Source organism: Canis lupus, chromosome 14, assembly GCF_048164855.1.
Source record: "Canis lupus baileyi chromosome 14, mCanLup2.hap1, whole genome shotgun sequence".
Lineage (NCBI taxonomy): Eukaryota > Metazoa > Chordata > Mammalia > Carnivora > Canidae > Canis > Canis lupus.
In genome coordinates, this window is record NC_132851.1 from 53,673,173 (window position 1) to 53,697,450 (window position 24,278).

General features: G+C 33.8%; 1 long non-coding RNA gene across 1 annotated transcript in view; it reads right to left on the bottom strand.

Moving 5' to 3' along the window:
- Nucleotides 1-23,565, bottom strand: part of LOC140603493 (uncharacterized) — a 37,214-nt gene extending 13,649 nt beyond the window's left edge. Inside the window, exons 1-2 of the long non-coding RNA XR_012006484.1 lie at nt 23,473-23,565; nt 19,720-19,781 (exon numbers count right to left, since the gene is read on the bottom strand). This is a non-coding gene — a long non-coding RNA (uncharacterized lncRNA). The remainder of the gene's footprint in view (nt 1-19,719; nt 19,782-23,472) is intronic.
- Nucleotides 23,566-24,278: the final 713 nt, after the last annotated feature.

The window sequence follows — 24,278 nt, forward strand, 5'->3', positions numbered from 1 at the left end:
GATCTTCATCTACAGTCAGAGATATACTTCAGTCTCCCTTACTTTCCAAGCCAGGCCAAACTGTCTCCAAATTCAAAGTTAAAAGAATGTTTTTCTTACATTTAGTCTAAAACCTTAGTTTTCTTGGCCTATTATTGGTGGCTTTCCAGAGTAATTAAGAAGAGGAGGATAATTTCCCTTCCAGAAAATCTGTTCTTCCACACGTAGGAATATTCTGTAGACTTATGGCTCCAGCTGAATGTAGTCCAACATTGCTTTTTTTCTCAAGTCTCAGTGAAGCAGGTTTAAATAAAAAGCTACATGTAGGACATTTGCAGCCCCGTTCAGCTGCAGCTGCAACAAAACTCAGCCTAATTTTTTTTTAACATTTCTTCTCATTAAAAACTCTAAAAATCCTGGGGTCCAGAATCACTAGATTATGCTTCAATATACAGACTTTGGTAAATTATTATATTTTATACCTAATAATAATGAACAACATGATCGGTAAAACTCTTCCACAAGTCAGCTATATTGATTATGAAATGATTCAATTAATTCTCAGACTTTAATAATTTGTGTGCCTTTGCTAAAATTTTAAAAACAATTTCCACTTCACTATTTTTTATCTCCAAATTTATCTTTCAGTCAAGCCCATTTCACATTTTATATTTCACATTCCTGTGATCGGGCTTTTGAATAGATACTGTGACAAATAGTCTGTTCTGAATAGTTTCAAATAGAAGGATCCTTTCACTTCATTTGGCCATGGATAGATAAGAACAACTTACAGAATGCTATATCAATGTCCATGAGGCCTTCTTTTTGTCCTCAGTCCCCTTAAAGGAGTCAGCTAACATGATAATTTATAAAGCCTTTTAATTATCTAGAACAATCATTTTCACATTAAAACTTTAGACCATATCACCTTACACAAAAATAATAATCTCTTTCATCCTTTAAAATTTAAAATTTTGCAAATGAAGTTTAGGGACACAAGATCAGTGTTCTCACTTAACATGAACAGCTTGTGGACTCAATTATTTCACTTGAAAAATAGAGAAGGAAGTTTTATAAAGAAAAATATGTATACAAAGAGACAGAGATTTAGATAAGTATATAAAATAAAAAGAAATTCCCTTTTTTGGAAATTCATTTACAGCATCACATACGAAGAGTGTTTTTGTTTTTAAATCCCAATATTAAGTAATAGCAATTAAATGGCCCATCCAAAAAAATGCTCAAAATTAAGTAAGTAAAAGTTTATGGTTTTACAAAGATTCTCAGGATTCTCATACATGAACTAGAGAATTGGCTCATATAGGTTCATGTAGGTCGAATACACATGGGTCTAATACACTCATCCTTTAAAAGTGGAGCCTTCTGGAAAAAATACTGTCTCTATGACTTGTGGATTCTGGAGTGCTGCTTAAATAGACTGATCATAAATTATCATTGCAAACATTTTTGAGACTTACAGGATTATTGTTTATAGTTACACCAAGGCAAACCAAAAATACCCTACGTAGATCCTCTACCATTAACCTGCACTAGTCCTTGCAAACAAGTCAGCTATTATTATTTTTTTACAATGTCGGATATCAGCTATCATTTTAACATAACATTCTCTGAATGTCTCACATTTTCACAATTCATTACTCTCCCACCTCACCCTAATATTAAATAAATACCACATGAAGCATATGCCATTCATTGTAAAGTTAATCCTTCTCTCATTCCTTCAACATATAATTATTGCTGGCTTTTCCTTAAAGCTTTGAAGCAACTTCCTTTTGCTAGTAAAGAAGGAAGTGTACAATTTCTTAAGCTTTTTTTTTTCAAGTATTTATTTAAATTCCAGTTAGTTAAGATATAGTGTAATATTAGTTTCAAGAGTAAAATCTAGTGATTCATCATTTACATATAATATCCTCCCTTAAGCTTCTTAACACAAAATATATGAAGGTGAACATGCTATTATTTTCCATTGTTATAATAGTAATTTGAATACATTCATACAATAATTTTCAGGTAAGATTCTTCATTGTTAAACAAAAGTATTAGATAAACTTCAATAAAATATTACATAATAACTAAATATATACTGAGTGTTTGAATAAAATACTACAGTGTTATGAACAATTAAAAAATAAAGCCAAAGTTCCAAAAGGAACTTTCATTTTAGAACAAAACATAAGTGTGTATAATATACTGAAATCACAGTAGAATAGGATGCATTACCTGGGTGAATGCGTCCTACAAGATATAAAAAAATTATTTCTCCTGAATGATACAAAAAGTCACCTAAAATGAAATTTGCCTTTTGCCCATGTCTATTCTCCCTTCTAGTAATACCACTCTGATTTTCTTTTAAGAAATCATCCCTAATCCACTTTCAGGTCATGCAGTCTTAATAGGATTTAGTCTCTCCTTCCCAGGTCTCATTTTCTGGCTCTGGGAATAAACCCACGACCAAGGCCAAACCAATCAACAGTGTATATTTCCTTGGGCACATTCATTGTTTTAAGACGAGCACATGGCTCAAGTCAAATGAATGAGACCGAATTCTGGCTCTGGAAAATACAAGCACCCTCTCATTGATGAGACCATCAGCCTAGAATTTCCAAAATCCATCACATGGTCAAAACTCCTCTGAAAGTGAAAGCAGTTTAGAAAAGAAGAAGGAGGAGGAGTAGAAAGAGAAAAAGAAGAGGAGGAAGACCAAAGAGGTTTGATCTGCTAATATGATTTCTGTAACTGTAGGCAGATAGCTAAAGAAACTGCTATATTTTTTAATTGTATGACATGATAAATTGTTTATTTTTACTGTTTGATTTCCTCCTCCCCATTTTGTATTTCTGATTTTTTTTCTATAAACATCATTTTTTGTTTTATGATGAAGAGCCCAGACCAGGCTAATGCTTCATCAGAAAGGAGGTAAGATTAACTTTCAACATACAGAGAAAGTTCATGATATTCCAAGGAAAAAGGAAGAGTAAACAAGGGAGATGAGGAAATGGTCCAGGGAAACACACTTAAGATGGGTGTTTACCCGGAATACAGCAGAGGGACAAAAAGGTTATCAGAGTAAAAACAAAACAAAACAAAACAAAACAAAACAAAAAACTGCAGAGTCAGTGGCAAGATTGTGTACATTCTTCAATGTCAGAACCAGAAGTTAGAATTTTATTTTGCAGGCAAAAAATGTGTCATAGGCTATTTTAGATAGAGTAGGAGAATGACACGAACAGCTCTGAAACTTTGGAAGATTATGCTGACGACATTATATAGACTGGTTTTAGAAAAAGAAATTCTAGAGAAAGAGCTGCAGAGCCTGTGGCTGACACAGAGGAATAAAACACTTTGGTGAAGTAGCTGTACCCAGAGGAGATAAAATTGAATGGGATGATAAAGTCTGCTTAACTCCGGACTTCTCCACTTACAAATTTCTGTCATTCCTTTTTACTTAATGTGACTACAAAGCATATTGAAGATTATGGTAGGTTTGATGTCAGTGAAAACTGATATGTAAAAGCATGAAATAGAGTATTAGAGTTTCTGTGCTCAGTTATTAGTAAGCAGAAACAAAAGACATCAGAGACCCCTCACATTAAACAGAGTTAATATTGGGGGTCTTTGTGGCTAAGTCAGTTAAGCATCTGACTCTTGATTTCAGCTCAGGTCTTGATAAAAAAAAAATAAAAATAAAAATAAATAAAATTGGAGTTAGAAATGTATTAAAAATCAGTTTGTCCACAGGAAAAAAAATAATGTGTGTGTGCATGTTACTCAAATTTTGTGAATGAGGGTATTATCATAAAACTGTTTCAAAACTCATGTATTATAGTTTGAAATGTCATTTGAAATGGCACTTACCTTTCAGAAATCTCTATTGAATCTCTGATTAGGTTTAAAACAACAACAAATGTATTGTGAAGAGCCCATTTAATTCATTTTGTTTTATTGAAATCACAACTGTCTCTATGTGATGAAAAGCACATTTAGAGACAGAATTATACAACATTCCAGGTAGAAATTAAGGCTTACACTAGGACACTAGTAAAGGAATTAAACATATGTGTAGGTGGATATGAGGACCGTAATAGAGGTAGAATTGTCAAAATTTCAAATGATTTGCTTACATTTGAAAAATGATCATGATAATGAATTTCCAGAAGGAGATATATATTCAATTGGATATAATGACCTTATATGTGTATGGTGCCTGGAATGACAAAGGCTCAGCTCCTCAAAGGATTAAAGGCTAGACTAATACTCCATGTGATCCAAAAATGTTAAGAGAAGGAAATACGATTATTAAGAAAGATTGATTAAAACTGAGGAAGAGAAAGAAGGACCTGGGAAGAATCAAAAAGCTTTTGTAACATACACAGAATGCACCAAATTCATGTTTTGAACCAATATAACTACTAAGATAAATAAATACATAATAAAGAACTATATAAAGAAATAGATACACAGATAGTAAATCTAATAAAGTTATAAAGGACATGAACTTGAATTCTAAAACATCTCTCAAATAGTACAAATGAGGTAAGGAAAGATGGGGTATTGGCCAGGGTTCTCTAGAGAAACAGAACATATATATATGAACAGAACATCTATCTATCTATCATCTATCTATCTATATAGTTGGCCCTTGAACAATATGCACTTGAACTTGGCAGGTCCAGTCATCCATGGCTATGTTTTAATAAATGTAGTACCATACTGTAATGTGTTTTCTGTTTTTTTATAATTCTCTTAGTAATATTTTATTTTCTCTAGCTTATTTTATTATAAGATCACAGTATATAATACACATAACATACAAAATGAATGTTAATTGACAGTTTATATTATTGGCAAGGCTTCTAGTCAACAATAGACTATTAATAATTAAATTTGGCAGAGTCAAAAGTTATACATAGATTTTCTACTGCACGGAGGTTGGTGCCCCTAGCTCTCATGTTGTTCAAGGGTCAACTATACACACACACACACACACACACACACACACACACAGATGGACTAAACACTCCAATTAAAAGAGAAAAATCAAAATTATGTGTCATTAAGGAGAGATATACATTTAAAATGTAATAAAAACATATTATATATAAATACACTATATATAGTGTATAATGTACACTACATATATATAAATACACAAGAGAGAGAGAAAGATTGACAGAGGCAAAGATTTATTATAACAAATTAGCTCATGTGATTATGGAGACTGACAAGTCCTAAGATCTGCAGAGTGAGTTGGTAAACTGTAGACCCAAGAGAAAGCCAAAGGTGGAGCTGCAGTCTGAAAGCTGGCAGTCTCAAAACCCAGGAAGCACCCACATACATTTTGAGTCCAAAGGCAGGGAAAAAAAAATGTCTCATTTTACTTAGGGGAGTAAAGCTTTTTGTTGGAGGAGGGTCAGCTTTTTGTTCAATTCAGGGCTTCAACTGATAGGATGAGGCCCATGTGCATTAGGGAAAAAAGTCTGCTTTGTCCATTTAAATTTTAATTTCATCCAAAAATTTCCTCACAGAAGCAGCCAGAATAATGTTTGACCAAATATCTGAGCACCCCAAGACCCAGTTGACACATAAACTTAACCATCAAAGTAAATAAAGGAAAAACAAAACTGATGTGGCAAATAGAAAACCTACAGCAAGATGAAACACTTAATTCCAAACATTTAAAAATGATATTAAATAGGGGTGGACTAAATCCTTCAATTAAAGAAGAAAAAACAAAATAAAACCGTGTGTCATTAAGAAGAGATAAATATTTAAAATAAGATATATATACATTAAAAGTAAACAATATTGAAAAGAAGATTTTTATGAAAATACAGATCATAAGAAATCTGGACAATTATATTCATAGCTGACACGGTAGCCTTCAACGTGTGCAGTATTACCAGAGATAAAGAAAGATATTTCATAGTAATCACCACAGTAAAATCAAGTCAACAACAACAAAAATGATGTTACAAACCTAAATATAGATGAACCACCTAATATCAAAACTTAATATATGAAATATAAACTAACAACTGAAAGAACCAAGAGACAGAAATACAATTACAGGATAGTCCAATATTTCACAGAACAAATAGAAAACTGAGCAAATATATAGAAAATTTCAAGAAGACCTACAACGAATTCAAATTAATTAATAGAGATCAGTATAAGCAACAATTGTAGAATAATTCTTTCTAAAGAAAGAGGAGTGACCAGCCAGATAAACTATAAACTGAGCTATAAACTAGTCTTAGTAAATTTAAAAGAATTGAAATCACACAGATTATGTCTTCTCATGTTGATAAAAGTGGCATTTGGTATTTATTTTAGATGTTAAGATTCTCCAATATACATTTTTAACCGATCTAAATTCATCTTCAAATAATCTATACCATTTCATGTATATAGTACAGATACCTTTTAACAGTGTTCACAATCCCTGCCTCCTGTTGATTATTCTACCATTCATGTAACTTAGTCATATGCAATAATCATTCGTTCCATTGGTAACTGTTACTTTAGGCAAAACTGTTAGCTATAAGTTTCACAGAGTGAGTGAAATAAGTCAATCGGAGAAGGACAATCATCACACAGTTTCACTCATACGTGAAATATAAGAAATAGTGAAAGGGATTATAGGGGAAAGGAGGGAAAAGGAGTGGGAAAAATTAGAGAGGGAGACAAACCATGAGAGACTCCTAACTCTGGGAAACAAAGGGTTGCAGAAGGAGAGGTGGGGGGGAAGATGGAGTGACTGCATGAAGGACACTGAGGAGGGCACTTGATGGGATGAGCACTGGGTGTTATACTATATGGCAGCAAATTGAATTTAAATAAAAAACAAACAAACAAAAACAACCAAGGAAACAACCTAAAAAGCTGTTGTAAAAGCAAGACTCACATCCTCTGCAAGAAATTGAGTGTATCAGCGCTCAATTTCCCAAATTCCCTGCAATCTCGAAGAGGCCAAGCTCTGCTGATTAATCAGTTTCTGCTAGCAAGTCCAACATGAAGATATCTGATTTTTTTGTTGTCAACTTCTTGATAGTAAAAGCTTCCTGATCATGAATGGTTCCTGATTATAGCACCTGCTTGTGAATCTGAAACTAGCCGTTGTAGTAACAGCTTTTCAATAATCAGGTAATTTTATGATAGTAAAAAAGGCGGTAATGTTCTGGTGGTCCAATTCTGCGGTATCATTCTCAAGTCAATCCTGGTAACTGTATCTGTAGTGTATTTATTCAGAAATCTTCTTTACTTTTCTGGCCATTTACATTCTTTTTTCTTTCTTTCTTTCTTGAACCAGTGCATTATTTCGGGTATAGCCTAAGCTGCTTTCAAAATGAAAGAAAAATTCCAGTGTGTTAGCCATAATAAATATTTTCTCTTTCCCTCTCACTGAACAGTCCAAAAGTAGGTAAATAGCCCAGAAAAATCTGCTCTGCATGCCCCTCCAGAGAGAACCTGTTTTCCTTCTTTCTGTTGCTCTGTCTTCCCTGAAGGTACTGACCTCTGTTTGGCTAAAGGGGTTCATAAGGGTCCTATCAGCATTCCAGACTGGAAAAGCAAAAGTAGATATGGAGAAATATCCTTGTGTAAAAGACATACAGAAGTTGTGATTTCCAATTCTATCCGATTCCTTTGGTAATAACCTAGTCATACAGCCTCAACCGGTGCAAAGTAAATTAGGAAATGCAGTGTCAAATGGATAACGTGTGCTATGTGAGAAACCTCAGGGGATTCTATAACCACAACAAATAATGGGAGAATTGCAATATCTGTCTCAATAAGTTAAGATAAATTCTGTTTTTAAAAGTGGAACATGAGCAATACATGCTGAGTTGCCATAATTTCTGCCATGCAGCCCTTGAACAAATATATATTGGTGCCTATCATATTCTAGTTATGTAATGACAATGGTCTCTACCTGCAGGATGCTTAGAGAATAGTGCTTTGGACAAGCAAGTAGACAGTAAATACAATATAGTTATCTTTTGAGTCCATATATGTGTGTCATACTATTTAATTGCTTTATGTTTTTAAGTTTTATAAGCTTTGAGATTAATTACATAAGGAAGTACTTATTATTATACCAGCTTTAAAGTTAAGAAATCTGAGAAACAGCTCATACGACTTGTCTAAGATAACAGCAGTGTTTAAATTGGAGAACTAGGGACACTGGGTGGCTCAGTGGTTGAGTATCTGCCTTTGGCTCAAGGTGTGATCCTAGTCCAGAGATCGAGTCCCGCATCAAGCTCCCTTCAAGGAGTCTGTTTCTCCCTCTGTCTATGTCTCTGCTTCACTGCGTCTCTCAGGAATAAATAAATAAAGTTTTGAATTAATTAATAAATTAATTAAATTGGAGAACTAGAATTTAAACTCAGATTTCCTTAGTCCAGATAAATTCACTTAACCATTTTGTCATACTGACTTTCACTATGTGTTAAAAGGACACTAAATTACTCAGATGAAGTAATAACAGAACGTCACAGATACATGCAGAAGGGAAAACCAAACCAAAGGGAAGGTTGGGAGTTATTTGGGGTTGTAGTATATAGGCAGAGGCTGTGGCACACTCATACAGGGGAGTACTTCTTCGAGATAAAACGAACAGATTCCTGATACATGCTAAAGCAGGTATGTATCAAAAACAAAAGAGTATATACTGTATGACTCTAGTTATATAAAGTTTTAAAAGGGATAAGACTAACTTGATGTGAAAAATAAAATATCAGAACACCAGTAGTCTCATCAGTTTGTTCTCTATAGTTGAGTGTTTCTTGGTTTGCCTCTCTTTATTCCCCCCATTTATGTTGATTTGTTTTGTTTCTTAAGTTCCACATATGAGTGAGATAATATGGAATTTGTCTTTCTCTGATTGACCTAGTTTGCTTAGCATGATATATAAAATGTGAATAATGAAATTTAAAAATGGCATAGCCAATAGGGAAAAAATAATGATTAAAGAATGGTAAAAATGAATACTAAGAATAATTCACCATAAGAAGAAAAATAAAGTAAAGTAGAATAGAAACATTAAAATAAATTGACAGGAAAAAAATAAGAACAGCAGTAGCCTCTACGAGTGTAGCTGAATGACTAGGTAGGAGGAAAAGAGAAGTTCCTAGGGAATGACAGAAGTGTGCTATACTTGAGAATGTTAGGATTAGCTGTATTTTACAATTAAAATTTTGCCTTTCACTTTCACTTTTTTTTTAACCTTTGATTCAGTTTTTGCATTTTAAGGGCAGTGGGGATTAGACATTCTTTTATACCTTCTCTATATTCTAGGTCTGAGTAAATGAAGAAATATATTAAGGTTGAAAGATAGAAAATCATTAAAAATGGTTTCCTTCTCAGATGTAGGCAATAGAGAAGGGGGAGATGATGGAAAAGAGTTAAGATTCGCTACCTGAGTTTTGGCTTTAACAACCAGACAATGTCAGTGGCAATTAGAGAGATGAAAGAAGAAGGAAAGAAGAGGGAGAAGTATCTCAGGAAACAGACATTGGTTGAATATTGACCCTAAAAGAGCAGATGAAATTTCCCAGAGAGAGGGTGTAAATTTAAAAAAAGACAAAGAGAATCTTTTGGAGTCAGGATATTTGTGAAAAAATATGTTACACGGAGAATCAGGATTGAAAATACCCCAGAATGAAATGTTAACAAGTCAAATGGAATGATTTTTTTAATGTGTGTTCCGTAACATATTAGTTCTCAAACTAGCATGCCTCAGCATCTCCCAACCGAAAAGGTTTTTAAAATACAGATTTTCACATATTGTTGGATTGTACCTCCAGTCTCCATTCGGTATGTATGTAAGGTAAATAGAGGTGGCATTTGCTTCTAAAATGAACTTCTATGTTGCACTTAACTGATGAGTCAGTTTCAGAATAACTACACTATATGAATGATATTTTAGTGATGCTCCACTTTTGATGGATTAATCAATATCATTGTCATTTATCTAAAGTAAACAGAAGGAGGGACTTGTCATAGTAAACCTGAAAGAATAAACTAAGTGAAAATGAAGAAAATTATAAGACACATATGCATGCATATATGCATATAAATATATTCATAGATAATTTCACACAAACAATGACATGTATTCCATGGGAGGAGGGGAGATGGTAACTATTCATTTCTACAAAGATATCACATGAACAAATTATGACTGGATTATTTCACTTTATTTCAGCTATCATAATATTCATTGTCTCACCAAAGTAATTGGCTATAATTATAACTTATGACATCAGATTTTTAGTCATTTATTTTTCTAGTTATTAGTAAAAAAAAAAATAGTAAGCCTGGACAGAGCAAGAATTAAACACAATTAATGATTAAGAAAGCAAGAATATTGGAATTAGAGACAGTGTTATGACTCTTTTACAAAGAATAGGCCACAGAATTATTACTACATTAAAGATGTCCTTATTAATTTTACTAAATAGTCTTTTCATCTCCTGATTAGTATATTGGATTCTTCTCCTTTTTTCATTACTTTGAAGACATAGGGATTATAATAAATAGAAGATTCTTATCTTCAAATGTCCTCCTACAGCTTTTAGAAAATTTAGGAATAAAAATTAGTTGTAAATTTATATAAGGATTAATTGAAAAAAGTGAGAACTGGGAACCATGAAGAATCTACATATATATTAATGAAAAACATAAAATGAATCTCAAATCAATAGTATAACAATAAGATATAGATATTCCTTCTTAGAAGGAACGTGCATCTACCATCTTAGTTCATAAAGCTCCTATCCAATATTGACATATAACACTTATAATTGTGCATGTGATTACATATGCATATATGTGTAGATGAATAGCCTTAGATACAATTTTTTTTTATTAGATTCCTAGAATACAGCAATAGTGAGGTTTGAGGGGAAAAGTTTAAAAGTTAAAATTTTAAGAAGTAATGAAGCCATGAAATTCATAGGTACATTCTGAAATGATTTAAATCATATAATGTATTCAATCAGAAAAGTAGCAATAAAAAATGAAACAATTGGAAAACAAAGAATATTTTGCTATTGTTTGTTGCAAGGATTTGGCATTTATACGGATAAAAGTGGGGAAAGATACAAAAAAAATATTTTAGCTTATATATTCTAAAGTAGCCAAAATTTTACTTAGATGTTAAACACATGACATATGTATGTTACTATATAAGTTATATATTCCTTTTATTTGAATTCATTGAAGTATCAATGTACTAAATAAATTAGATATTATATAACATGTGTTTTATATCATCCTTATCTGTCAAAGCATCTTTAAAAATAATGTCTAATAAATCCTTGATCAGGGGACTGCTACTTGGATTTATGTATTTACATGGAAATAGAGGTTTAAAAGGTAAGGAAAGAAAAAAATTTTAGCAAACATCTGCACCTCATTGCGTTTGTTAATTACTAACGTCTCTTTAAATGAAACTTAAAGCTAACCTGCTAAGGGCATGAAGGTGAAGAGAATGATATACTATTTTGTATTATTTGGGAACTCATTCCTCATCAATCATGTTTTTGGGAGAAATTTTATTTTTTCTAGAAACACAAGTTAGGATTATGAAGCATACAGAAGTTAATCCTTTTTTGAGGGAAAAGGAATCAAAAGATAAAGCTGAGGGATGTGGGTTTCTCTTGTGTTGTTTTAATATCCAATTTGAAATGTTATATAGCTTCCTGTTTCTCTTAGCAAATATTTGCACTTATGTTATTCATAAATTTGACTTATTGAGAACTTATTAGATATCAGGTATGTTTCTAAACAAAGGGACAAAACAAACTTTTCCTCCAATGGATGTTATTTAAAGCCATTCGTCTATATGTTAACAATTAGGGGATCAATAAAAATAAAGAAGAAAAGTTTTTCAAGGACTGACTACTGGAACAGCACAAAGTTTTGATAACTAAAGGAGCAATCACCAATGGAAGGTGAGAAAGAGAAGTGGGTGAAATAGGAAAAGATATTTTGATCCAGAATCCAAATAATGCAAATCTTCCAGTTGATGAACTGAAGCAAAAGTTGGTGATAGGCTAAGAAACGATCGAATGCAATTTGACCATTGTATTTATCAATGTAATGAGAAGGTGAGAAGAGTAAGTTACTAGAAATGGTAAACTAGTAGTCAGAATTGATTATATATATTAAAGAATAAAAGGGGCAGTTAACATTTTTAAGGAGTACAAAGTTAAAAGAGACCAGAGAAATGAAGTCAGGAAAGGCTTTATTTATTGCTGGTTTTATATTTATTTGTTTTAAAGCAGAATCTTTTTTGGGGGGGGGTTTGCAGCTTTTTTATACTCCTAGGAATATTCATTATTCTAGAGACAGAAAGATGAGAAGCACTGAAGCAATGTCTTTGATTAGGTGAGAGGAAATAGTGCATAAATAGAGGGGTGACATCATCTGGAAACATGAACAGTCATTCAAATTAACATGAGAGGAGGGAAGACAAGGGAGAGAAATGTTATAAAATAGACATCTCAGGAAGTGGCAGACTGAAAGGATTTGGAAAATATAATAGACGTTCCAAGCAGCTTGAAGGATCCACTTGAGGTTAATAGTCATGATTAGAATGTGAAGCTATTCCATATAAATTTGTTTGCCACCCAATCATGTTGAGCTGCATACGTCCTGCTAGAAGTCTGCATTTGTCTTTGAATTTTGCCAGCTGAGATGGACCATACTAGAGAAGCATAATTTGATGGTGCTTGCAAGGGTATGATTATAATGATAAATTATAGGTCATCAAGAAAATGAGGATATGATGTATGTTATAATGAAATATTTGATGTATGTCATAGAAATCATGTTGCTACAAGAAATAAGATCAAAACAAGTTAGTAACTGGAGAGTTGGGCCTTTGAATTTGAGGGTAGGGGGACAATATAGTTACTGGGAATAAGAAGGTTTAGAGAAGTGCTGCCCAGTAAAAATTTATGTGATGATTAGAAAGTTCATAGAGCCACAATAACCACTAATAAATGTGGCTACTGAATCATTGATATGTGGCTAGTGTAACTAAGGAATTAACTACTATTAATTAAGGACCTATATATAGCTCTTGACCAGAAATGAAGGGCTGAGGAAGAGTGAAGGAAGAGCACACAGCATTAGAGAAAGGCAAAGTGAGCTAGAGATGAGGAGGAATGGCCAAGGTGACAAGAGATGATTAGTCTTTATACTAATGGGTAAGGAGTGGTGTAGTCTGGTGATATGAAATTCAAAGCTGGGACATTTTTAGGGGGAAAAGAGAGAGAGAGAGAAAGAGAGAGAATGTTTCAGATTTTAGAACTGGCAATGGCAGCCAGTAGAATAAGATGTTGAGAAAACAAATGTCCATTCCTGGAAAGGATTGCATGGGAAGTCATGTCCTCAAGGCAGAGCCATGTTTCAGTTGGAATAATAAGATAAAGACAATCTTCAGGGAGAGATAGGATATTTATCTGAAAAATCAACTGGGTTAAACATGTCATGGTAGAATCATTTTTTGAATTTAAGAGAAGGGTGGGATGCCTAGGTGGCTCAGGGGTTGAGTGTCTGTCTTTGGCTCAGGGCATGATCCCGGGGTCAGGGATCAAGTCCCAATTTCGGCTCCCTGGGAAGAGTCTGCTTCTCCCTCTCTCTCTCTCTCTCTCTCATGAATAAATAAATAAAATCTTTAAAAAAAAAAAAAAGAACTTAAGAGAAGGGTGAGTGAAGGGTGAGTTGAGATTATTTAACTAATTAACTAACTAGATGATAGATGCTAGCTAGATAACTAGATAGCTAGATGAAGGAAGGAAGGAAGGAAGGAAGGAAGGAAGGAAGGAAGGAAGGAAGGAAGGAAGAAGGGGTCTTATGGGGATAAGAATACAGGTGATGAAGAATGACCTGGGAGTCCTAGGCATCTCACAAAAACTGCTACAAATAGGGGTAAAGAACATAACAAAGTTAATCCAGATTTTCACAGAAAAGACATATTTTGCTATATTCTCATTGGATGGTTAATATATTATCCATTTCATTCAACAAATAATAATTAACAATCGGCTAGGTGACAGACATAATACAAAACTCCAAGGAACAAGTGGACACTATAAAATGGACGTGGTTTCCTCTCATAATTTCTGTCAAATACACCTCTTAAAGTACCAAATTTCATATCTATAATCTGCCATGTAAATGAATACATTGCATATTGTATATTTTTATGTTTTCAGACATTTTGCTCATGTCAATTATCAGACTTTACCTTTACCTTTCAAATAGAATGGGTGAGTTCCTTTACTGTCTCCTGAAATGATCACTCACGGTCTTAACCACTGAGACTGCAAATTATTTTAGTTGTTCTTTGAAAACCATTCTCTAGTTGCATTATTATTTTTAAAACTCTTTTTGATACCCTTGGAAAACAGGAAGAACAGATATCATAACTATTTGATAAGTAAGAAGAAGAAGCTAGGATGGAATAAATTGCATTATTATTTGAAAGATTATATCGAAGTGCCATTATTAGAAAAACTTCACATTATTCTAAATGCTAATCCAGCAGTTTTACAAAATGGTTGGAAAGTGTTTTCTGGGGATCCCGGGTGGCGCAGCGGTTTGGCGCCTGCCTTTGGCCCAGGGCGCGATCCTGGAGACCCGGGATCGCATCCCACGTCGGGCTCCCGGTGCATGGAGCCTGCTTCTCCCTCTGCCTGTGTCTCTGCCTCTCTCTCTCTCTCTCTTTCACTGTGTGCCTATCATTAAAAAAAAAAAAAAAAAAAAAAAAGGAAAGTGTTTTCTGTTTTATTTCCAATATAAAACATTCTGTTGTCTATTTTGGATACAGAAACAAACTGGGCTTACTTCCACAGAAAACCACAGTAGTGATTAACATCCTGTGTTGGTGAGTAACCATAGTGTGACAGACTTTCCGTAATTCCAAATCCTAACTGTCAATGCCAAGAATTAACTAATTGACCAACATAATAGACATTTTCTCCAATCTTTTTCTTAGTTGACCTCTCTTTAAACTTGAAGATCTTGACCCTTCCTCTCTGAAACTATTTCTTTAAACGTCCATGACACCATTCTCCTTGGTTTTCTTATCATTTTTTTCTTAATGTTTAATTTTTAATGCTTTCTTCTAAAGTTTAGTATTTATACAGATTCTTTTTCACTTCTTATTCCCAGGTATTCACATTCTCTCTTACTTTTGTAACTGTCATGTTGATGACTCCAAGATAGAGATGATATCTTCTTTATCTTGAATTTCAAGCCTCCCTACTGGATATCTACAGTGGGATTGCCATTTCCAAACTTGAATTGAATATTTTTTCCCCTTCCAAATATGTATGTCCTCATGTTTATTGTCTATAGTGGGGCCACTATCTATTCAGTTTTCAGACCAGAAACCTGTAGTCTTCACTGATTTCTTTTTTTTTTTAATTCTATTTTATTTATTCATGAGAGATACACACACACACACACAGAGAGAGAGGCAGAGACACAGGCAGAGGGAGAAGCAGGCTCCATGGGGGGAGCCAGATGTGGTACTCGATCACGGGTCTCCAGGACCAGGCCCTGGGCTGAAGGCGGTGCTAAACCTCTGAGCCACCCGGGCTGCCCTCTTCACTGATTTCTATTGTTCCCTCTCCATCTATTATTTGTCCTCCTAGATATTTAACTTTTTCACAGAGAACTTTCTTCTTTTAATTTTCAGTGTCTGACATCTAACAATGCTTAAAATGTCTGCCACTTGATTTAATGACTGAAACTCTTAATACTAGTGTATTATGTAGAATTTCTCCATGATATTCTAATTTTCAGTTGGCCTACAAAGCATTCTCTAAGTTCAAAGATTTTTTTCACCTTTTTAAAATGTATTTTTTTCCAGAATATCTTTTTATATTATTTTTGCTTCTCACTTTTATAATAAATGAAACTTCCAGGTAGAACATAATACTGAACTAAATTCACAGATGGAAAATTGCTTACCAAAATGGATGACCTACTTTGGCCTATTCATCTAACTCCTACTCAAAATTTTTTAATACAGTATACCATGAGATGATTTGGGGATCTTTTGAAAAAAAAAATAAAGGATAAAATTTAATTACAAAGAAAATATTTATTTTAGACAATTATAATAATAATGAATTATATTACAACCCACAACCAGGTGTCAATATAAGAGTTGTGTTAAAATATGGTGAAGGCTCAAATATTTCAAACTTGGCAAGATTATCAAAATTTAAACAGTTCTGTAAGTCACTAACTTGTTCTTATGTTAAATACCTACTTTTTCTGTTTTCTGAATAAAAATAGATGAGATGAGGAATAATTTAGTTTTCACTCACCTTTCTATACTTAAAAAAGTTCAATCTGACATCTACCCATTTGTTACCCATTAGAGAAGTAATTCAACAAAATTAAATCCCCTCTCTGTTACCATAGCACACTCAACCATGTGGTGGATAATATTGTACCAACTCCTTTTTTTTTTTAAGATATTATTTATATTATTTGAGAGAGAGAGAGAGCACAAATGGGAAAGGAGGAGAAGGACAGCGGCTGAGGAGAGGGAGAAGCAGACTCCTCACTGAGCAGGCTGCCCAACGTGGGGTTCAATCCTAGAACTCTGAAGTTAGGGCCTGTGCTGAAGGCAGACTTTTGACCAACTGAACCACCCAGGCACCCCTTACCAACTTCTTACTCTGTTGAGTATAAGCCTTGTGCTTTTAAGGGAAAGAGTTGTTTTCCTTCCTCCATTATTTCCTTTTTTTTTTCCCCCATTTTTTTTAGGTGACTTCCAATTAGAATGGAGTTAAAATATTAAGAAGCCAACCTCTGAGAAATTCACTAGTTTCTTCTTTCCTTTACATTGAATGCCATGAGGAAGTGATCATGGTTACATGTTTCACCTTGCTGATAAAAGCTTATGTCTGGGTGAACTCTCCCTAGGTCTAGTTTGAGATGAGGCCTGAGAATTGGTAATGGTAGGCAGTCTCTCTGTTGTTGCTGTTTTTGCTTTGCTTTATATTGTTCTAAGCAGGCTCCACTCCCAACATGGGGACTTGAACTCATGACCCTGATATCAGGAGTCACATGCTCTACTGACTGAGCCGGGAGATGCCTCAGTAATGGTAGGCAGTCCTTTTGGAAACACAAGCTTTATTCCCCAATGAAATGATCAAAATGATGATTGACAGCTTATCACCATTTGTCTGTCTCCCAAGGCTTATTTAAGAATTGGTTAAAAACATAGAAGTCGGAAAGCTGTAGCATGTATTGAATTTCTACAATTTTAGAATTGTGGAACTAACTAATAGGACAGAATGTTGAGAAAAGAAAAAAGAAGAGGAGCAACAGTCTTTTCTTGGCTTTTGTTCAATGTCAAGGTTAGAGTGTAAGTGGCCATTAAATTGAATTCAAAATAGCTTTGATGATGGCAGCTTGCTTTCAGACAAATATTCCTTGGTCAAGTTAGACATTCATTTAAATAGACATAAAATGTAAGCTTTTCTTTATCTAATACTTTGTATTGTAAATTTTTTTCATTATAAACTAAGTAAGCTTTGTTTTCCTCCTCTTTCAATAGCCTCAAATCTAATGTGAGTCAAATAATGACATTTAGCATTTCTAAAATACCTCTCTAACATTTCTTCATAAAGTCACCATTGATATTTCTATGAATACTTGTGTATTAAAAAGAAGACACGATTCCACTGAAAAACCAGTGCTTTATTCAACACCAGGCTTTCTTAAGAAACTTTATTTTTATAAATGCTTTTTTTGAAATATTTGTTATTATATAACCCATGTAGTTCATGCCACATGATAATTTACAGTATTGATTACACAATAAAACTAAACTCCCATAGATTGAATGCAAAGCCTTATTCCTAAACCCATTATGTCGTCACTCTCATACCTCGGGATACAGCTAGGACCCAGAACTATATACTTACAACCATATAACAAAATGATTAAGAAAGAGGACTTTGATGTTAGCCTGCCTGCATAGTAATCCAAGTTCTAAATATTTCTAGCTGTGTGACATTGGCTGAACTACTTAACCTTCTTAGTTCCCAGATGTTTAATCTATAAATTAAAAAGAATCACATTACCTTTTTATGGACTTATTATATAAAAAAACAACAACAACTAGACAACTCAAGTTGAAGTCAGACACAAAATTAAGTGCTCAGTAAATGTTTGCTATTATTTGAAATATCGGGTTGGGGTATAAAGAATCATAAATTATTCATTTTTACTGGGTTAAAAGTGATTCTACAGAAACCAATGCATCTAAAGTGCTAGAAACAAAAACAACAAAATTAGATCACTTGCAAATTAATGTCCACACATTATTTTTACAACAAGCCACAAGCTAAATTATCATTCAATGTTGCCAACCTAAGGCAAGTAACTGCATCATTTAGATTCCAGGCAGGCAGGCAGGCAGGCAGGCAAGCAGGTATGCAATTGCATCAGGGAAGCCAGCTGCTAATTATCTGACTCTAGTGGAACTTTAAATATCAAACCAGTTTCAAAAGTAATGCTCTTTTTCATGGAACAAGCATAGATGTTTATAATAGGAGAAAACTGAAATTTATATTTGGATGCCCTAAAGAGACTGAGAAACAAATAGTCTATTAAAAATTAGGTACACATTAATAGCAAAGATAACCTGATGGTGTCTACAAATTGCTCTTCCTGACAAGTTACAGTGGGGCTGCACCAGACAGAAAGAAATCAAATTAAAAATGATGTGAATGTTGTGCCAGAAACCACTCTGAACCTCTATTCATAAGATTCTCATGTACATAGAAATATGACATTGAATGGTTTAGAACACTTAAATAATTGAAAACCAAAATATGTGTTCAAAAGTAGTCTTCATTTTTAAATTATATTTACATTAAGTTGTACAGTGAATGATCCAAACCTGATATAAACGTACTTTAAATAAATAAAACTTGACTGAGATTTCTAGAGAGAGGGTCTAGATTATGTATCTTTTACATATGTAACAAGTCTATTTGTCTTTGAGATGGAATGGCTGGTAGAGCATACTAGAAGGAATTCTGTTTATTGGAATAAATGAGAAAATAAACAAGAAGGATTATCTCTATACACCACTATTTCCACCAATACAATTATTTTCATCACTTTGAACAAGCAAATTAAACTCATTATTGGAAATGTGAAAATATTGCACATGATAGTTCTAGTAGCTAAATTTAAAAAAAAAAATCTGCACCTTTTTTTTTTTTAAGATTTTATTTAGTTATTCATGAGAGACACAAAGTGAGAGAGGCAGAGACACAGGCAGAGGGAGAAGCAGGCTCCATGCGGGGAGCCTGATGTGGGACTTGATCCCTGGTCTCCAGGATCACGCCCTGGGCTGAAGACGGCACTAAACCGGGGAGCCACCAGGGCTGCCCTAAAAATTTTTTAAAAAGCATTCTCAAAATGTTAAAATATACCAAACATAGTAGAATAATGGGTCAGCTGGACTATTTATGGAGAAATCATATAGGATCTTGAGTCATATGGAATGACATTGATCAAATCCATAAAGTGATTGCTTGATTCTCATTTGCATAATTTGTGGATAGATAAATCATAAATACCAAATAAAAGCATGAATCCACATTGGCCTAAGTTTGGAATCAATTTATATTCACTATTGACTGTGAATATTTGTGAATTAGTTAAAAGTACCTGACTTTGGAAGAATCAGAGCTGAATTTGATTCTCATCTCTGTCAATTTCCAGCTTCATCCCTGAAAAAACGATTTTCTTTTGTGAGTCACTATTTTCACTGAAATGTAGTCATATTTATAATAGAAAGTGTTTGTTGAGAACTTATTATCTGGCAGACTCTAAGCACATTTTTAGTGTATATTAGGTCATTTATATAGCACCCCCAAACTCTCGTAAGTAGTGGAGAATTTTGGAAATTACCATATCTGGCCCAGTAAGGAAGCCAGAAAACTGAACAGCAGACAAATTAAGAGCTTAGGTGGCAAGAAATAGGAGCTGAAATCAGACAATTAAGTATTCAATGGAATCTGAATAATTTTCTTTAATGTCTGGGAAGCTTATGGAAAAATACTGAATTCTCAGAATTAATAAGATAAAAGCAATAAAATTAAGGAAGGAAACACCATTACAGAATAGGTTTTGCTCATTTATTTTTATTAGTCTTAATTATTTATGATAATACTTCATAATATACCAATTAATGTCCTGTAGTATAGTGTATAAAATTAATGACAGAATATAAGACTTCTAAGTAGCACAAGGCTATTAAGTCTTTTAAGAGAAGTGGGAGAGTTTACTTTTTTTGAGAGAGAATTTTTGGCTTGCTGGTTTAGTGAAATTAAAATAATTGAGTTCTAACATATTTTAATTAAAATATATGCATTTATTAAGAGATACTTATAAAGTCTTTTAAGAAATTAGTCTTTATCTAAAGAACTTACCAGATACAATATAACTATAGCAATATGGGAGTTAAGTTATAGTAGACTAAAAAAAGTGATCAGATTTTTTTTGGGGGGGTGTTGAGTTGTATAAGTTCTTTATATATTTTAATATTAACCCCTTTTCAGATATATCATTATTAAATATATTCTCCCATTCAGTAGGTTGCCTTTTTTTGTTGTCATTGATGGTTTCCCTCACTGTGCAGATGCTTTTTATTTTGATATAGTCCCAGTAGTTTATTTTTGCCTTTGTTTCCCTTGCCTTGGGAAGCATAGTTAAAAAAATGTTGCTTTAGTCAATGTCAGAGAATTTATTACCTGTGTGCTCTTCTAGGATTTTTATGTATAGGTCTCACATGTAGGTGTTTGATCCATTTTGAGTTTATTTTTGTGTATAGTGTTAGAAAGTGGCCCAGTTTTATTCTTTTACATAGTGACATTCTTTTACATACAGTTCATTGAAGACACTATCTGATTGGAAAAATGGGCAGGGGAACTTAAAAGACATTTTTTCAAAGAAGACATAAAAATGGCAAACAGACATGTAAAAAGTTACTCAACAACATCAGTTATCATCAGGGAAATACAAATCAAAACCACAATGCAATATCACTTTATACCTATCAGAATGGCTAAAAAAAAAAAAAAAAAGACAAGAAATGACAATTGTTGGCAAGGATGTGGAGAAAAGGAACCCTCATACACTATTGTTTGGAATGTAACTTGGTACATCTCCTATGGGAAACAACATGGAGGTTCCTCAGAACATTATAAATAGAAGTACATGTGATCTAAAAATTCAACTACTGGGTATTTGCCCAAAGAAAACAAAATATTAATTCAAAAGAAAATACATATCTCTATGTTTACTGTGGCATTATTTACAATAGTCAAGATATGGAAGCAACCCAAGTGTCCATCAGTGGATGAGATCCTGCCATTTGCCACAACATGGATGGACCCGGAGGGTATTCTGTTAGGTGAAATAAGTCAAACAGAGAAAGGGAAATGCCATATAATTCCACTCATATGTTGAATCTTAAAAAAAAAAAAAAAGAATAAACAAACAATTATAAAGCAGAATCAGACCTATAAATACAGAGAAAAAACTGATGGCTGCCAGAGGGAAGAGGGGTCAAAGGATGGGCACAGTGAATGAAGAGGAATGGGAAACTCAGGTTTCCAGTTATGGAATCATGGGAATAAAAAGCACAGGAAAAGAAATATAGTCAATGATATTGTAATAATGTTGTATGGCGACAGATGGTAGCTACACTTGTGGTGAGCACAGCAAAATGTCAGAAATTTGTTGAATCACTATGTTGTACACCTAAAACTAATGCAACACTATGTGTCAGCTATATGTTTTTTTTAAAAATCCCTTTTCCAGGAATTACAAAGCAACTGCAATAGTCAAAATTCTGCGAAAATTAAGATTAAGATTTATTATCTTTATGTTATCTCTTTTATTTTCTACTGCTTTGAGAAAACAAAAACTAAAATTACACACAAATTTACCTGAAACGGAGGGTGTATTCCTGGGCAATGTAGTACATACAATGTCAAATACACACTTTTTTTTTTTTCTCCTTGTTCTTTTTAAACTACCTCATGGATACCTATGAATGGTATCAACTCTTATGTGACTGCTAAAAATGTATTTATGCAAATGTGGAAAATCATCCAGTGAATGGGAGATTTAGTTACACAATATTTGGAAGATATAGTTTAAATGGGTCGGAAATGAATGAGTATGCATGAATGGAGGATAGGTGATTGAGGACGATGGTCAATAAAGAATCACAAATACAATGTATTTAACTATTCTAATTGTTCAGAGAAACAACAAAATACATAGATAATATGAACCAGAATAAGATGATCTTAACATCCAAGAGGTAGCATGTTTCTTCTTAAAAAGCTTTGTTGTGGGATGCCTGGGTGGTTTAGCAGTTGAGTGTCTGCCTTTGGCTCAGGGCATGATCCCAGGGTCACATAATTGAGTCCCATATTGGGCTTCCTGCATGGAGCCTGCTTCTCCCTCTGCCTATGTCTCTGCCTCTCTTTCTTTGTGTCTCTCATGAATGAATAAATAAAATATTTTAAAAAATAAAGCTTTGTTGTAACAATGCGAGTTAAAATAAAATGTTGCAACTACTTGGTCCATTCTTAAGGGGCTTCTAAGAAAAATAATTAGCCTTTTCAGAGCTACAGTACATGTAATACTCTTGAGGGGAGTTATATGAAGTACAAGTGGTAGAGGAATGGTACTGTGGAGTAAGAAGAATGGGATTTATTAAAAGAGTGAATTTCACAAATCAATGAATTGAAGGTTCCAGATGGCACAGTGCAACAGAATAAAAGAGAAATAGTGCAAGCAAACCATAGCCAAGAGCAAAGGCAGAGCTTATGAGAGGATGCTGAACAGAGGACTTCTGTTTTAAGTTGCAGCCTAAGATGGCAGGAGTGATGTGGCCTAAATTTGAAAATATGTGTCATGAATAGAAGAAATTTCAGATCATGTTACAGAGGCTCATTGAATATAACAGTCACCAACCTGCTGGCTATTTGGTAGCCTTTCCTCAGAAGCAGGACAAGCAGCCCCAGAGGAAGAGGAAACATGAGTGATTACCTCGTAGTGTGCTAAGAGCATTAGATGAGATAACAACTGTGTACATGCTTTGTGGATTTAGGACAAAAATGAGTCCTCCCAAAATAAAAAAAAAAAAAAAAAGAGTCATCCCTGGAAGGAAGCATGCATGGAAAGACCAGGAGTTCTACAGTCAGACAATGAGCACCATAAGTACCCAACCAACACATACAATTGCAGCACATGCAATCTTAGCAAGGCTACTTACGAGATCTCTCAAGTTCAGTTACTTTTTTTTTTTTTCTAAAACATGGATGAAAAATTACGGTGCTTCTGAGGCAATGAAATCAACTAATAATGACAAAACACACATTTTCAATAAGTCTCCATCCTTACACTCATGCTGCGGTACTCTTTTATGATCTCTCATATGTACTTTCTTCCTGAGCAGAACATCTTTTCACTTCGTCAGGATGGTCAACTCCTCCTCTCTCTCCTTTAAATGAAATTCCAGTGTCACCTCAAGTGTCACAGTTTCCATGTCCACTCTTTGTCTTATCATAAATGCTTATTCTGAATGCTATTATAGGACTTACCACACTCTATTGCAATTATTTGCTCACAGAGGGTATCTTACACTAAATGGTGAAATTTTTGAGGCTACTGAACATATGCCATACATATCTGGAATTTTCAGTTCCTAGCAAAGCATCTTAAAAAATGTGTATCCCTAAAAGGTTTATTAAGTAAATGAAGTGAACCACTTATTCAACAGGTCTCTATTTCACTTGGACTAATGGTACATGGTGGGCTTCCAGAAAATAGGATAAAGCCAACACAGTAACTCAGTACATGTTGAATGATCTGATTGTTTATATTACAAAAAAAGCCAAACTGAATAGTGTTGAAACCACTGTTATTTGTTCTAATAGATGTTTTAAAGTATTATCATGGCTAAAATAATTGACTGTGAACTTCAAAGGAAAAAAAAAAACAACTAGAAATCCATCAGTTTTTTTATTAAGAGTGAATATTCATGGGACATCTGAGTAGCTTAGCAGTTGAGCGTCTGCCTTCTGCTCAGGGTGTGATCCTAGGTCCGGGAATCAAGTCCCACATCGGGTTCCTGCACGGAGCCTGCGTCTCCCCATGTCTGTGTCTCTGCCTCTCTCTCTCTCTGTGTGTCTCTCATAAATAAATAA